At 39.9% G+C, this 17,149-nt stretch overlaps 1 long non-coding RNA gene across 1 annotated transcript in view; it reads left to right on the forward strand.

Annotated features, from left to right (window-relative positions):
- Positions 1 to 8,850, forward strand: part of LOC311269166 — an 84,069-nt gene extending 75,219 nt beyond the window's left edge. Inside the window, exons 2-3 of the long non-coding RNA XR_014624050.1 lie at positions 7,943 to 7,974; positions 8,154 to 8,850. This is a non-coding gene — a long non-coding RNA (uncharacterized lncRNA). The remainder of the gene's footprint in view (positions 1 to 7,942; positions 7,975 to 8,153) is intronic.
- Positions 8,851 to 17,149: the final 8,299 nt, after the last annotated feature.

Here is a 17,149-nt window from a genome sequence, read left to right on the forward strand (position 1 = left end):
CAATCTTTATAAACTAATAGTACACTTTTGGATAAAATACTTTCGCCAACATATTCAGAGTGCATATGCATGCATAATAAATTGGCAGGCTCTGTAATCATATTTTTTGCCTGTACTCCTCTATATCCTTCAGTCTTATTCTTATCCAGTCTTCCTCCTATCCTTCCTCTCCAATTTCCCTCACTCGAAAAAATGGTGATGTTGTGGATTCTCTTACTAGCTTCTGGTCCAGCTTTCCATGGCAGTTTACACTAAAACTAGTGTGAGCTAGTAGGAGGCAGAAGAGGAAGACGAGTGATACAAAGCTGCTATAGCTTTAATGGCCTAAACATGTAATCGAGGACATTTCCAGCGTAAGGGCTCTATCTTCAGAAAACAGGGACGTCTGGTCACCCTATCGCTACATCAGCCCAACTCTCAGATTAAATGTTGTTAATGCACTTTTCTGCGAACCACAGATATGTTTAAACTTTTTCTTTATGCTGAGAGTTTCTTTGGATTAAATTTTTAATTTTACTTCCAGAAAAAATACATTGATTATGTGTCCATGTGATCTTGCACGTGGGAAATTTAACATGTAAAAACACAATAAAATCATGTGTGAAATATGTGGAACAAATGTGACTTGCTCAAGTGAAATGTGCTGTGCACATGCGCATGGTATAATATGTGAAGCCCATGTAAATTCTCACATGATGGATGTATCCCTATGGGGATACATGCAAAAACTATGGTATTACATGTGAAACCGAGGGGAACACATGCAAAAACCCATGTAAAATCGCATTGCCTCAGTGGGCTTTACAATCTGTACAGTGAACGACTCTTTAGCCTTGATTCGAGTAAGGAGAAACTCCCCAGAAAAAACGCTTGTGGCGGGGGATTTAACTTGATTTTAGCCTATGGGATTATATGTGAAATCCGTGTAAATACTAGGGATGCAACGTTAGAGTTTTCCCACAGTTTGGTATGCATCACAGTTTTTGGGCCACGGTAACGGTACGGTTTCGATATCCTAATATAAAAAAATAATAATGTAATGTAAAAATTATTAAAAGCAGATATAGTCAAACCACAAACCTTATTATAAAAATGTAACACTTATCTTAATTGCCTACCATAAAAAACATATGCAGTATCCAATCAAGTTAAACAACAAACATTATTGTAGTATTGTATTGTATTGTACTGTATTGTATTGTATTGTTTGCCTTTGTGTATTGAACCTAACAGGGCGTATTGAACGGTTCGATAAAATATTGAATATTGTTGCATCCCTAGTAAATACCTATGGTAAACTATACAAATGTCTGTGTGAAGCCTATGGAATTACATGTGAAGTCCATGAAAACCCATTTTGCAACATGTGGTTAGATGTGAAAAACATGGCAAATGCATCTGCTTTTTGTGTTAGGGGGCACAAAAACTACTTGGTTAGGGTCAGGAAATGATCATGTTTTGGCTTAAATTACCTGTTTTCATCAGCACACACACGGCTGGAAATGTCCAGACTTTCTGTCAAGAATATTTGGTTTCTCTCGCCAGAAACACAGCTGGAAATTGTCCCGTGGACTCCTTAAAAATATCCAGTGGTGTGACACTTACAGATTTTGAAACAGGCTTGCCAGCTTTCTTACCATCCCTTCTACCTCCTGATATACGTGATATGACACATTTTGTATAAACGTCTATGGTACGTAGCCTATGACACATACAAATGTGAATGTCATCAGTGGTTTGCAGCAACGTTAACTCCCAACATTTTAACCTGGCAACAGAGCTGACTGAAGATACAGTTAATTAAAGTGCCAAAATATTAGGGGAAAAAATGGTATTCTGTTTTCATACAAGTAAAATGAAATTCATGCAATTTAAACCAGGTTGAAACTCACATCTTGACATTTGCCCAGTATGTGACACAAGCCTTCCTTAGCTGTAGAGGTGAGTGACAGGTGTTGCCTAACTGTTGCCCAATTATTCTACAGCACTGTGGTACATGAACTGCTTTGTCATCAGCCCTGGGAGTTCCGAAACAAAATGGCAAAATGTGATATCCAGATCCGCGTCCTGAACCAGACAGGCAGTTTTTGACTCAGAGCAAACAGTGATTTGTTCCTCCTCTCTGGCTGAAGGTGAGCTTATCAGTGGAATTTGGCTCGAATAAAAACTTAGCAGCTGAATATTTGAACAAATGCCTAAAACTGGCAAACTCACTAAGAGGTATCCAGTTATATTTCATAGCAGACTGAATTAATGAACACCCTTCAACCAATAATATCACACATTCTCCCACTATTTCCCAAGATGAAATGAAATGTATTCATTTTGGATAGAAAGAAAATACCACCTCTTCATCATTCAGAATGTAGATAATCCAGTCTGTAAAGGGGTTTGGAGAATGAGCCAGTGTTTTTCAATGCTAGATGCCTCACTTTGGAATAAATATCACTATGAAATAGAATGTAATTAAGTTGATAAAGTGAGGGGAATAAGTGAAAGCTCTTACTACTTATCAAGCACCACCAGCATCACAAGCACAAGCAATTATTTTTCACAGTTTCATTAAAATGTCCAACCAGCTATCCAAAAACAGCTGTCTACCACTGCCACACCGGCTGTGGAACAGAATCTTAGTAAAAATGTGGCTTTCTTTTTAACAGATGGTTTCAGTAGCACATTTATATAAAGACTTTGCAATTTCAGTGTACTTTGAATCAAGCCATGTTATCAAACCAAGGGGGCCGACAGAAATGCAACAGGTTAAAAACTGAGTCTACATGCTCCATTAAGAGGACATGACATACAGGGTAGCTGTTTGTTATTCACTCATTACTGGAAACTGAGCCTCAACAATGACACTCAGTACAAACTGCTCTTCTTTTAAACTTTTGGAACAATACACTCTCTACTTATTTTACAATTTTATTTTGTTCGCACACAAAAGTCCATGAATACATTAATGCAAGAAAAAGTCCAAAAAACCAGTGCAGGTTGCTTTGTTACACGAGTAACTGTAATGCTATAATAGTTATTGACAATCGAGCCTCAATGTAAAGCAGGCTTCTGTCATTAATCAATATTGAATGTTCATCAATTCTAGATTACTTATTACACTACACATTGATTTGACAACAATTACCATTATTCATGGTTTATTCTATCTTCCATCAGAGGCTGACAGAAGGATAGAGGAGGAGTTTTTCATTTTAAAAGCTGATAGTGTAAACATAGCATCAGCCCTAAAACCAGTGAAATTGGTTTAATTTGGGAAGCTTGTGATAATTTTGGTTCCTTTTAAAACCATTAGGGGGGTTCCTTCCTGTGCAAGGTATTAGAACAAGCATAATTGAATTAATTACCACTAGGATAGATTTATTTACAATACAAATTCATGTTATTATAGTTATGTGGTAAAAGGATTGTCAAAGCTTATATCTGTAAATATTCTTTATACTTAAAGTCCAATGTGTAGGATTTTGGGGGCCTATTGACAGAAATTGAATGTAATATAATTATGTATTATATTTAAAACACACTTGTTTTCATTAATGTATAAACAAGAATTGTGTTTTTGTTACCTTAGACTGAGCCTTTTTTATCTACAGAGGGAGCGGGTCCCCTTCCACGTTAGTCAGTAGCCCAGAATGGACAAACCAAACACAAGCCTGAGAGAGAGCCTTTAACATTTTAATATATATATATATTTTTTTTTTGCATTTTTAGCGACCAGTAGGAGGTAATTGCTTGCTTACAATCTGCAACCTTACTTCTAGATGCCAGTAAATCCTATACACTAGACCTTAATGTAACAATAGTCAGAGATCTAGTGAAGGTATTGTTTTTTTTTATATCATAGCTATAGTTTCATGGCTTCTAAACTTATGCTAATATTGCAGAGGACTGATGGCATCTTGTCTCATGACTTAACGTATGTTGGTCTTCTTTCACTCTTTCAGCCATGTACATAACACAGCAATTCTGAGGTGTCAAATTTGCCATACTATCAGGCAAACCCAAGGTATGGCCAGAGCTCCAAATGTGTAACAGTTGTTCGAGTGAAGCAAACTGTTTATTACAGTGAGCTGGGCTGTGCTTTTTGAAGTAAAGCTATGTTGCAATGAAGATAGCATCCCCGCCAACCCCTCTTAGAGAACAGACTGGCAGCTACAATATTATTATACTATATTAATGAATCATTAGTTAATGATGATGATGACTTTCATTATGAATAGTTCCTAAATTAACTATGAACCAGCCGCTGCTTGGCACAAACTAGTGGCGACTCATAAATTACTAAAATGAAACATAATACTGAGTAGTTTCTAAGTTGACTCATTAATTAGTAATTACTATCTACATTTATTTTTAAGGCGTCAGCATCAATAATGCTATATGATGACTTGAATATGACTTGGATTTGAATGTTAGTCAGGTACTTTTTTTAATTCTGTGTCATGTAAATATCTGGCCCATCCCACATGGTATTACAAGACACCATCAAATTACAAATCATCTCCCAGTAATACATATAGTAGCAACAATACATAAATAAATAAATAAATAAATACAAATAAAAAAAGAATGAAAAAATAACTCTGAGTAACTAATTGTCATAATCATGACATCAATTTGTGATCATGAAGTAATGAGGGAATACTTGGTACAGTTACTACTCAGTAAGATGTTTCATTTTACTTGAAAGTACACAAAAAGAATAACTAATAATTAAGTAATTAGTAATTAATGACTACTTGAGTTGATTAGATTTGATTTGGATCTCTTTTAGGCCATTGGCTAATCTTCCTAGAGTATAAAAGTGACTACTTAGTATAATGTTTCACTTTATTTGAAGGTGCACAAAAGGAGTAGCACATCATTATTTACTGTATAGTCATAAAATCAGTTGTTCAGGAATTCCTCATTAATGTTTCTTGATTTAACTATCCGTATCATTTATCACTTACTCGTAACTTTGTGTACCTTAGTGTTACCAAAAGTACTAAACCCAAAAAATCCATCTAATAACAAACAAACAATAAAACAAAATAAAAGGAAAAAAAAATTACAGCCTACTTGATGGCCTGATGTTGGTCGTTGGTATCCCCTTTTAGTTTCTTCGACATACAGAATGCTTGAAGGCCATGAGGGGGAGGACGACTGGCCATTAGCCACTATAGCAACAAATACAATCACTGCATTGCAGGAAGTGTCTGCTCAGATTCATTTCTATACTGGCAGGAAGCACGATCCCATTAACTTTAGTTGAACTTAAGAGATTTTAAACCTTTTATGTAAAACACAAACACCCAGCTGCAGACACATACACACAGATAATCATCAAGCTTTGATTAAGCAATTTTCAATTTCACTAGGCAAATGTGATAAACTCCAAGCTTTTATATAAACATAGCTCTATCTTGTTGCTACTGATACCGGCAGAGAAAAAGTACTTTGTAGCCAGTATTTTGTCACAATCAGACCTTTAGCTAATTTACTGGTTGACTCATACAGGTGGTTTTGCCTCTTAATTAGCAGTCTCATGCTTGGGAATAAATAGCTTGCCTCCTTGTGCAATTCATTTGAGTCCTGGTGTTTAGTTTATTCCATGTCACCCATTCTGTGGACATGTTTGTTTCTCCCTGCATTTTAGGTGATAATAGGGCTGAGTTGTGCCTGTGTGATTGACAACTGGTAGACATGCTTCCTCAGACAGAGTTGTCCTGATGGGTTTCAAAATAAACAAACCTGGGCCAACCCACTGTTTTTTTAATGCAGAATTTGTGGGTATCAGCACAGTGTGGCGCTGGATTTTCCTCGCAGATCCCCATTTTATAATCGCTATCAATGAATCTGGTCCATCCTCATTGAGCCTGATTGTCATCTCAGATGTCCAGCAACATCACTGCACACGAAGAACTCAGCATGTATTATTTGTCCATCTGGAACACAGATAATGGCTCTCTTTCTGACTTTTGTTGCACTTGTTGATGCCGAAACACAATTTTCTGTTCCAATTCTAATATCAAATTCAAGTACCACATTCAGGCTCAGCTAGCTGTCAACACATTCAGAGGATGTTCATGACATGAATGCAGGGTTTGATCATCTGGGAACTTTTAAGAATCTTTCACATTCAAGGTACTGCAGTCTGTTTTTTTGTATTTTTTTCAGGCACTTCTCCTCAAGCTGTGCTCCCTTCAACAGTCATCAGTGAATTTGTGTCCTTGTTGTCACCAAAAGAAACCCAACAGATTAATTTCAATAATTTTGTTCATTGAGCAGAATCAAATTAAAAACAGAATGTACCACTAGTGATTTTAATTTCTGGTACTGAAAATTATTCCCATTTAAGCAGAAGTCACCGCCTTCTACTGTTCAGGCCTTCACACTGGTGTGCCCTTGTATCATTTTCTAAGATGCAGTAAAAGAGAAATTACCCATGGTTACTGCTGGGTAATTTGAGAGTCCAGTCTCTATTATGCTCTTAGACAAAAGGTTGAAGATAGGGCAGCTGAAAGTAGGAAGCTAAACAACACTGGCTTCAGTCTCTAGATTTCCCATCTGTTTTTGTAATATCAAGACTGTGGCTTTCACATAATTTTTCCACTTTCTGATTTTTACTTATTGTCTAATCTTGTCTTCCAAAATGCACAATCTGCACATGTCATCTGAGCTAAATAACAACTAGGCCCTACTTCACCAGAGCTGCTGGCACAGAACATGAAGGAAACATGTTCATTTTCTTTCTCGAAAACCTTTTACCTTTTACGCCACCTCTTTAAAAAAAAAAAAAAAAAATGACAATCACAACCTGTGATGTCCTGAGATGCTCTGTGGAAGATATTCCTGTAGGGAATAAGTAACTCACTGATATATGATGGAACAAAACTGTAATGCCTCACAAAATGTATATAAAGCAAATGGAATTAAGTCCTAAATTTTATAGGCAAATGTACAGTAAGTAATCTGGCTTGTGCTGGGGCGTATGAACAAAGGAAATGTCAAAATCACTTCGCCGGTAGATAACACACTATAAAACAACCATCATGACTGATGAAAATCTATCTGATGTGACTTGGGAAGATATGTTCACTGGTGAGGTCATGTTTAGTTTTATTCATGTCTCATTTGCTGACTTCCTTCGTCACTCTCCGACTCTCTCCCAGAAGTTATGGATTAGTACATCTCTACAATATGGCCAATGTAACAAAGGTCTAGTCATTTTAAGACATTTCAAAGCAAAATGTATGTAATGTATGTATTTAACACTGTGAAAGGGTGTATTTTAACCCAATTCATGTTTTTTAACCCTAGCCCTAACCTAACCTGACAGCAACAGAAAACTGAAAAGAAACTGAATATAATAAGTGAACAGTATAATAATCTGTTCTAAATGGGATAAAAGCCTTAGTCTCCTGAGTCAGAGTCCTTTATTTAACTCCCTTGATGTTTCTTGCAACAAAATGATGGTCCTGGACCAACATAGATTATGATGATCTAGGAACAACACCAATAGAGAGATATCAGATAGACCATCTTCTGACTTGGAAACATCCAGTGGTGTCTTCATAAATTGTAAATAAATGGCTAGTTATTCTGGATCGTGTAAGGAATGGAACTGTACAACACACTTCTTGTTATTGCTGGGATATTTTTCTGTGCCTTTCTGTTTTAACAATCGAACAAGACAGAAGGTCAGTCTTCTCTGCCTTTTAAGACCATGACAAAATTCAGCAGCAATAAGAAAGTAGCTACAAGTTGAAGCTCACTGCCTGGGATTTGTGTCTGTGACCATTAGTGTAAAACACGGTCCTCGTCAGGGGTGTGTGGTGAGTTGCGAAAACCTTCAAATTTAACAGTGGCTTGATCTGTATTTTAAATAGTCTAATCAATGATCTGTTGTCAGATTGAGGATGTTTTTTCTTCTGACTTTGCCCCTCAGCTCACCTGAAGAAGGAGTAAGGTGCTGTGGAGGTGAGCTATTTATTGGCAATTTTCTTTTCTGGCATTAGTCCTGGAACTAATTGGACTAAATAAATACACTGTGGACTAATTTGATTCAATTGTGTTCGGTGTCTGTCAATATGTCTGCCCTTCAATTGCTTCCCTGACTAAATTCATCTTGTTAGCTTGGTGTCTGTCTCTCCCCTTAGGTCAACTGACTGATGGAGACGGGCGGAAAAGGTGTTTTTAAAAATGCAGTAAAATGAGGTGGAATCAGGCATTCTTCGCACGCAGCGGCTGAAATGGAGACGCACTCCGCCTCTCTTACGGACGGACGGACGGACGGACGGACGGACGGACAGACAGACACCCAGACGCGCGCTGATGTACACATGCTCCATTCACATGCATAAACACATGTGCACCCACACTCAGTAATGCAGAAATTGACTCCAATTAGTTGGCCGCTGGTGTCTCTCCTTCCCTCATCAGTGCAGGAGTGAGAGCCTCATCATTAAGAGAGCATGCTTAATGACGGAAGGCCTAACCCTTTCTGATGCAGGCACTCTTTGATATTCCAGAGGTAATCCTACACACCTTCAATTCGCCTGTCCTATTACACAGTCTTTGCCTTTTCTCCTTGTTATTTCATTCCTCATTTCTTTTAATATGCTTAGGCTTCATATGTGGACATGCAACTCTGATGAAAAAAAAAGTCGTCCTGCCACTACTTGATAATGCACGCCTAATTTGATGAATTATTTAAATTTTTTTCAGATATGGCAGCTTTACTTTGCCGGGCTTTGTTGTCAGGAGATGAAATGACAAGATAATAAGCAAACGTGGACTTTGTAGATTGGAGCTTACAACCTTTTGAAATTTATTGTAATAAACGAATGAAAATGGTCTTTGTTGTTTGTGCGAAAATAGCTAATAATCCAGCTGTGCTGTCAAGTAGAACTGTCAGTTATCACACAAAACTTAAATATAATGAATGTCACTTAATATTCCTTAACACGTAACACAAAACATACAGTCATAAAACAACCATTTCTCCTGGGAAATACTTTGATATGGAGCTAGTTTGCGTTGCAAAAATACACATTTCATACTTAAAGGAGCAGCTCTCTGATATTTTTATAAACACAAATGCAATAGCAAAAAAAAACAATGTGAAAACTTTGTGAAAGCTATCACCTCTTCCAGAGAATTATCACCTGAATCTCCGGCTCAGCTCTCCTTGAACAGTCTCCTCTTCACAGTTTCAGCTCATTGCTTGGCTCTCCTGCAACTTCACAGTGTTGGTTCACTCTCAACGCTCTCATAGTGTTATTTTCAGCCTCAACAGGTAGCTTTTCCTGTCGCAAAAAGCTCTAACAAATTACTGTACATTACCTGCTCAGCACTAAACTGGTGAATACTAGCTGGTGAATGTAACAGAGCATTTAGCAGCTAAAGAGAGAGATATTCCCAAAGGAGTTAGGAGGAGGTAGAGACCAAAAACAGAGCTAAAAGGGAATGGAAATTGGATATTCATCTGCCAGGCTGGCAGAAACATGATTCCAAATGAATGCTTGTAATTCTCAGTAACTTCTGAATGTGTAAAATAAACACAGCTGATAGTGGACCTTTAGACTAAGTTGTAAACTGAGGCATGAAAGCAAGGTTGTACAGCAGTCCTAGTAGATTGGCGAGTGTATTAGACGCTTTGTTGTGAGAATGGACTGGCATTGTATGTGAGATGGGTTCTTAATGAGAAATCCAGAATTTCCCTTGAATTAGAAAATCGTTTCAACTGATCTGGTCAACTGGACTTCACCCTGAATAACACATATTCAGAGATGGACTAAGAAAAAAGTGTGGGACACACTGCGGGAAGAGCTCAAAATTGTGCCTATTCATTCCCACATTGAATTTGATATTGTAATGCATGACAATAATTCATTTTGAGCCAGTATTAATCAGAGGTGAAACTGTCAATTTGTCTGGTTTTCACAAAGGTGTGTTGCCTTCCACGCCGTAATGAAATTGATTCTGTGTTTGGCCCAAAGAATGACGGACTTGTTATGCCTACCTATTCAATATATTTCCATCTTTTTATTCTTCTTCTCAGAAGCGGACACGTGTTTGTGACCTGCAGCGCTTAAATAATGACAGAAAAAACATTACTATTCAACAGCATGCGATATAAGGACACGTGGCGCAGGCAGGCACACATCCAAACATATGCACGTACACACAAACACACAGAGGACTGGTTCCACTTGACCTGGTATAGTGCTTTTTTCCAGTCTTTGTAACAACGGTTCAATTGAACACTCCTCTGCAATTTCCTCCTCTTTTTATACATCATATAATTAGGTCCAATTATTGTTAATAACTTTGGGCAAAAAGCCTTTGTTACCAAGGTCAGTATGGTCTGACAAAGCTTTAAAGCTGCCCTACCCTCATCTTACTCTCAGCACCATCCAGTTAATTACGTCCAACATGCACACATACGCTCTCTCTCCCATCTGTCGCTCTCTCTACCTCTCATGTGAGCACATAAACCACGCACTGAAATCAGTGGATATTTAAAGGTCCTTTCCCACACACTCATGGTTGATAAGTTTGAAAGTGGAGTGTCGGACATGTTCAACCATGGCAATGAATTAGCAACAGAAAAGTGCTGTCTCAGTGGGCTTCAAAGGGGTCAGATTTAGTAAGAGGAGCAGCTACACATGCGAGGACCCGCGGTCCTAAGTTACAAGTCTTCATTTGGGATTCGCTGCTAATAAACTGAGTTCCCCGATATTCGCTGATGAATAAGGTGTGAAATTAACTTTCTATCATGTCTCGCTCAATCCGGTTTCACTTCAAAAATAAATGGCAGGAGTGTGTTCACCCGCAGTGAAGTTGGAAATTTGAAGAGCCGATCACTGAAACAGACATTCATGGTGGTGGCTTTCTATGGATGTATCGTCGACCTAAGTGATAAACAATAAATCATAAGAAAACAAGGCTCTGCCTTTGCTTTGGAATACTGTGATTAAAGCCAACGAGGATCAAACACGTGCCACGCAAAGAAGCGCCGCACTCTCACCATGAAATATTAACATAAGGAGTTTGTCAAAGTTTGCATAAGTTGAAGAACTGCTTCTCGCTCCTAATTACAAAACTTTCCCACGGCAGCTCTGCCGTCCTACCTTTTTCTGGAGACGGGATCTGCAAGTATGTCAAACTGATTGAACAAACTGCAGTCTAACCTTTGTCACAGCTTTAACTCCTCTGCCTTATCATCTCACCGTTAATGTTGCTCCACGGTCAGTCATGAGTCAGCCCTGCCGCTAAACGTCAAAGCTCTTGTAGCTTGAATATTAATTTTTAACCTATAAACTAATTTTCAGTAGGATTAGCAAAGTAATGACCTACCCCTGTGAAATCAGAGTGCCCTGTTTCAGACTACGACCACTGCTTCACTGAGCTGCTTAATGTGGCTGGAACACCATTTTCTGTTTCTATTGCAATTGCGGATTTCGGCTTTCAACAGAGGGCCACTAAGACCTTGAGAGTGAGTGGCAGCGAGGATGATTAACACAGCTATGGAGATGGTGAAGGAGACTTACACATGGATACACACAGGCTCCCTGCTATGGATCAAGACTGGATATGCTTAAATGTTCTTAAGGGATTTACATCCCATAATTGTAACTGCAGCAACGAGTTAGCAGCGTACATGACAGCAGTGTTGGTAGATTCACAGGAAACAAAGTAATGAGATCTACCTTTTGTAAAGGAGGCTGTAGCTGTTACATGCAGCCAAAGTACAACTTTCTACCTCAAACTTCTCTTAGATTAGGGGAGATGTCAAATTGTGAGTCTATATGTCTTTATGTGTTTGTAATTTTAAGGATAATGCTGCCATTGTTGTAACTTTGTATTACTATTATCCCAAAACCAACAGTGAATTTATCTTGCTAACAAGTTTTGTCTGACATACCAGCCTGATGTTTGCAGGAGCTCATGCATCTGTGCTATTAAACAATGGTGTCCAAAAACTATTAAAAACACATTAAAGAGACAAACTGTCGCATTGTACTGACCTATTTCTTCATTATAAGGGAGACTGTGAGTGTAGTTCATTTTCAAATAAAACACTAGAGGGAAATAACTACACTTCATACGTGCGTTAATGATGAATAGTGTTGCTCTTTTTGTGTATGTAAGAGTTTATGGATGATAATGGAACCCTGTGGCACGGAGGCTTTGGCTACCCAGACAACACTTGTTAGTGGGATAAATTAAAGGTCCATTGTGTAAATTTGGGGGTTCTATCATGGCGTTGGAAGCATTTAAAATGTGGGTGAGACAACAAGGTTCCGGGGGTTCTCTCCTATTAAGGTTTTAACAGAGTAGATATAGATTTACTGTATTCTGGTTCCTTTTACCATGTGGACTGACCCTCTTATTTTGATAAACTAGCATGATTATATATTTGAGGATATTAAAAAGCCTTGAAGTGATGATGATTCATTTATAGTAGATTTGTGGTGCAGGGCCCTGATATATGCTGTTTATTGGCTAAAAATGTATTTGCTAACCTTTAACATAGCACATAACTTATAATCCAACACATGGAACCAAACATCAAATGAAATATCTAAATACATGTTTCTTCCTACTTTGTATACTCTCTGTGGTCACGGCCTTTTTTGGTGAGAGTGTGTCAGATTGAGCTGTCTGGCATTCGAGCATCAATGGCCAGTTAATGTGAGCGCCGCACTTGTGTGTATCTGCATGTATGCTCTGTGTCTGTCAGTGTAATTCAGCAGTGAAAACGTGGTATGGAATTTCAAGGTTGCTCTGAACAGAGTGCTGAGTGAATAGACGAAACTGATAATTTGAAAGAGTGGGTATAATGGCTCTGACGCCCATGGGTTCTATCTGCGGAAAATTGTATATTATATTCATTATTAATAATAATAAATCAAACATAATTATGTTTTCAGTAGTGTATAATCACCTGAAACTAAGAATTGTTGTGTTTTATGACCTTACAATGAGCCTTTTATATATACAGGGGGAGTGGGTTCACCTTGTTGCACTGCCATGTTTCTACAGTAGCCCAGAACGGACAAACCAAACGCTGGCTCTAGAGAGAACCTTCAATGTTTTTCGCAGTAGAGGAGGGTGGGACGAGGGGTGTTCAGTTGGTTGAAATCTGCTACCACATGTGCTAGATTGTGCTTAATCTTACACACTTGACCTTAAAGGCCCAGTCACATTATAAAGTGGCACAGCCATTTGTGTGCATTTGAGCAATAATAATGAATTGATATTGATGCGAAATTTCACAGTTTCCTAAGCATTTGTGACAGAGCCTTTATGTTTTAAGCGTGGGTGTTTGTAATCTTGCCAGCAAGGGCTGACAACTTTGGTAACTGTGGACAGCTTGCCGTCAACACCTTATGAAGTACTGCAGGCTTTTAGCAATTGAAAAGTCACAAGTCTAGCCAAGTTGGAATAGTAATACTGGTTGGAATAGCCATTCTGACAATAGCAGTATTTTGTTCAGAAGGGGTGAGAACCAGAGGGGCATAAGTGACATTTGAACAACTCTACAAGAGAGCCAAAAACAAAAAAATGTCAATACTTGGTCCTGACCTTGTTTATTAAATATTAATATTAATTAATATTAAGAATTCATTAACATGTGAATGACAGTATTATTAACAAACAATATTTTGACATTTCCGTGTCACAGCAAAAGTCAACAGTAAGTTATTTGAACTTAACATAAGTCATGTACATTATGTAACTTAAGTTACGTACATAATGTAGGTACGCTAGGTACACAGCGTAGTTATTTTATGCCAGACCATGATGTTTTTCTGAAACCTAACCAAGTAGTTTTAGTGCCTCATCCCAACCAAACTGCGAGTGTACGGTGAAGGTCCAGTACACCTGTTGCTGGCAGGCTGCACTGGTCATGTTGTTTCAGTCATGGTGACATATGAAATTTTGGGAGTCACTGACATTCGACCTATTCAATCATTCAGGCATAAGTGTGTGTTGAATGTAAACCTGATGTGACACATCATGTAGAAATGTCAGTATGGTTTGTAGCCCATGACATACAAATGTAAAAGTAACCGTTGTTTGCTGAAACATTAAAGGAGCAATAAGTGGAAATGCATTATTTAAGACTGAAGGAATTAAAAAATCGCTACATGGAGAACGAGAGGTGTAATTTCATCTGGAGTATAGGATGACGTCACACACCCGCTCTCTGTGTTGATCTCCAGCCTCATGTTTACAAGCCGGTCCGGCCACGCGTTCATGTGCGTTCATGTGAAACTCCGCCTCCTGCCTCCCTGTAAAACGCGACAGCCAGTGAGTAGTGACAGCGGCAGCGGCAGCATTTTCGAACTGCAATGGCAGACAGCGGAACAAAACCTTCCAATGAAGACGAGCAGGAGCAGACAAAAAAAAAAAACGGTCATTGGCAAAGAAATTGTCCGATAAAGAAAGGGATAAAACCAGAATTAACATTGGCCTGGCGTTTCCGAGGTGGAGGGAGCTACGAGAGCTAAAGGGGCTACAGTCGGACTCGGAGCTGGCTCTTCTTCTTGACAGGCAAGTAACACCATAAAGTCAAATGTCTGTTTTATTGTCTGTGTTACAGTAACTTTACACACTTGCCGCTATGTTGCATGAGTATGTAGCATGGGTTAATGTCCGGAGCTGGAGTTGTTACCAGCTCGGTCCTCAGCAATGGGTCAGGCGTTACGGTTGTGTTTGGTGAGTAGCCCGACAGGCAGCTAACATTTCAATTAGCATTGTAAAATTTAGCCTGGCGGACAACCTGGGGGGCTCACGGGCTGTCACACCAGGCTGAAACATCGGTCTCACTCACGGAGAAGAGTAGGAACGTTAGCATTAGCTCCCGGTGCTAGCACTAGCCAGGATCCGGCCATGGCTCTAGCCCAATCAGCCGATAGCAGTCAGCTGCGATCCGCAACTGGAGCAACTCACAGCTATGCAGTGCTTCTACCAGCTCTAACAACTTGATCACTGAACCTCCAATCCAGCTGGGGGTTTGCTAAAAAGTCGTTGCTAAGAAGGAAATATTGTCATTGTCATTTGTCATTGTCGAGCAGAGGCAGAGGGAGGTGTGGCTAATGGCACACTTTGTTTTGGTCTACAGGCAGTGCTCAACAGCAAACCTAGCGGTGAAATGATTTCGCTTTTTGCTCCTTTAACTGCATGCCAACATTTTATTCTGTTGACTGGGTCAAGTGGGTCTAGCCAGTGGACCTTGAATTTTAATTGCTCAGACAACTTATGACCATTAACAACATACTTACATTCTTTTGTGTAATTGTTGTGGCCCTGCTCTTGTGTATACACGTGTTGCCAAACAGACTAAAGGCCTCAATGGCCTACGCAAACAAACGCATCCTTCGTCCTCAGACGTGCTTGTACACCCAGTCGGGGCCTCCGACAGAACAAACACGACAATGGTGAAGAAACTGAGGCACAATAAACAGCAAATGAGTTTTCACGACAGCACTTACGATGGAAGATGGACAAAAGCAACAGAGAGCCACTACACCTAGCTGCTGCTTTTTCGATTTCCCGTATGTTTTATGATTTGTATTCACAACCAAATGCAAGCACTTGTGAATGTGTGTTTATCTTTCTGAAGTTGAGGCCTTCCCAAATGTTGATGTTAATAGTTGTTTTCAGAGGCTGAATGTCCCCCTCGGTGAATGTTATCTGTTTCTCTGGCTCGTTCTCTCTCCACTGGCGCAGTGCAGATTAGTTAGCTTCTACCAGTCGGTACAGTCTGGGGCTCCAAACGTTCACTTAATGAATTGGCAGTCATCTGTGTGTGTGTGTGTGTGTGTGTGTGTGTGTGTGTGTGTGTGTGTGTGTGTGTGTGTGTCTCAGAGAGAGAGAGAGAGCGCAAGAGCGAGGGAGGCCAGTGAGATGCTAAATTAATAGCAGTCATCTTTACATGCTTCCCTCTGCTAGCTAAGCTTGCTAATGAACAGACTTGGATGCCTGCGGTTAGTATCACACACAAATACACAAGACACACACACACACGCATTAATGCACACAGAAAGGTCTCAAAAAATGCCTGTGGATTTGATTATGACACCAAACACACACACACGCGCACACACACACGCACACACACGCACACACCCGCACACACACACACACACACACACACACACTCAGACACAAAAAGCTGTAACACAAATGCAACTCCTTGACATGCTCCTAAAACACTTCCAGCATGCAGGGCAGTCTTTTGGTCTGTGTGGTTTGCTTCACCGCTCCAGCCTTGTTTATCTCTCTTCCCTTTTTTCTTTCTGCAAGCTTAAAAGGAGTCGCTACACGCACACAAACACGCGCACACAAACACGCGCACACTCTCTCTCTCTCTCTCTCTCTCACTCTCACTCTCACTCTCACACACACACACACACACACACACACACACACACATGGGAGTGCTGGGAGCATGAGGCAACCGCGACAGGTACCGAGGTGGTGATCAGTAGGGACAACTTCACACATTCCCATTCACACACACATTTGCCAGCACACAAACACACACCTACACAAATGCACATGCAGGCACAAAGTGTTAAGATAGGGCGAGGGGATGCCTCTGGGGTGCTACAGTTTCTGTAGAGGAGCGAAGGGACCCCCCAGCTGCTGCTTGCCATTTCCTCGCTGTCATCCCAACGGGCGGAGAGAGTGTGCACGCCCGTGAGTGTCTGTCTGTGTGTAGAAGCAAGATTGCGGAGCTTTCACAGTGGGGTGAAGCGCGCCAAGTTTGTGTGTATGTGTGTGTGCGTCGTCCCATTGGGTGAGACTGAAGCCAACTCCAGGAAATGGATTGGCATGGAAGGCCTCGCCAGGGATTCTGGGGTGAAGATGAAAGAGTTCTTTCACACACACAGAAACTCTCTCTCTCGCCTTCTCTCCTCCCTCTCTCTCTCTTTCTGCTTCAGGATGCACTCTTTATCTCCGCCACTTGGGCTTCGCTAACACATGTTCGCATGCAAACACAAGCCTGGGATATGCACAGCCACACACCCACGCACTAACGTCCACACAAACACAAACACTCACACACACGCGGACAAACCTAAAAAATATCATAAATTACAGTCTGTACCCTGTAATTATTATTTAAATGGTCTTG

This window comes from Pagrus pagrus (assembly GCF_965226575.1).
Source record: "Pagrus pagrus genome assembly, chromosome: 2".
Lineage (NCBI taxonomy): Eukaryota > Metazoa > Chordata > Actinopteri > Spariformes > Sparidae > Pagrus > Pagrus pagrus.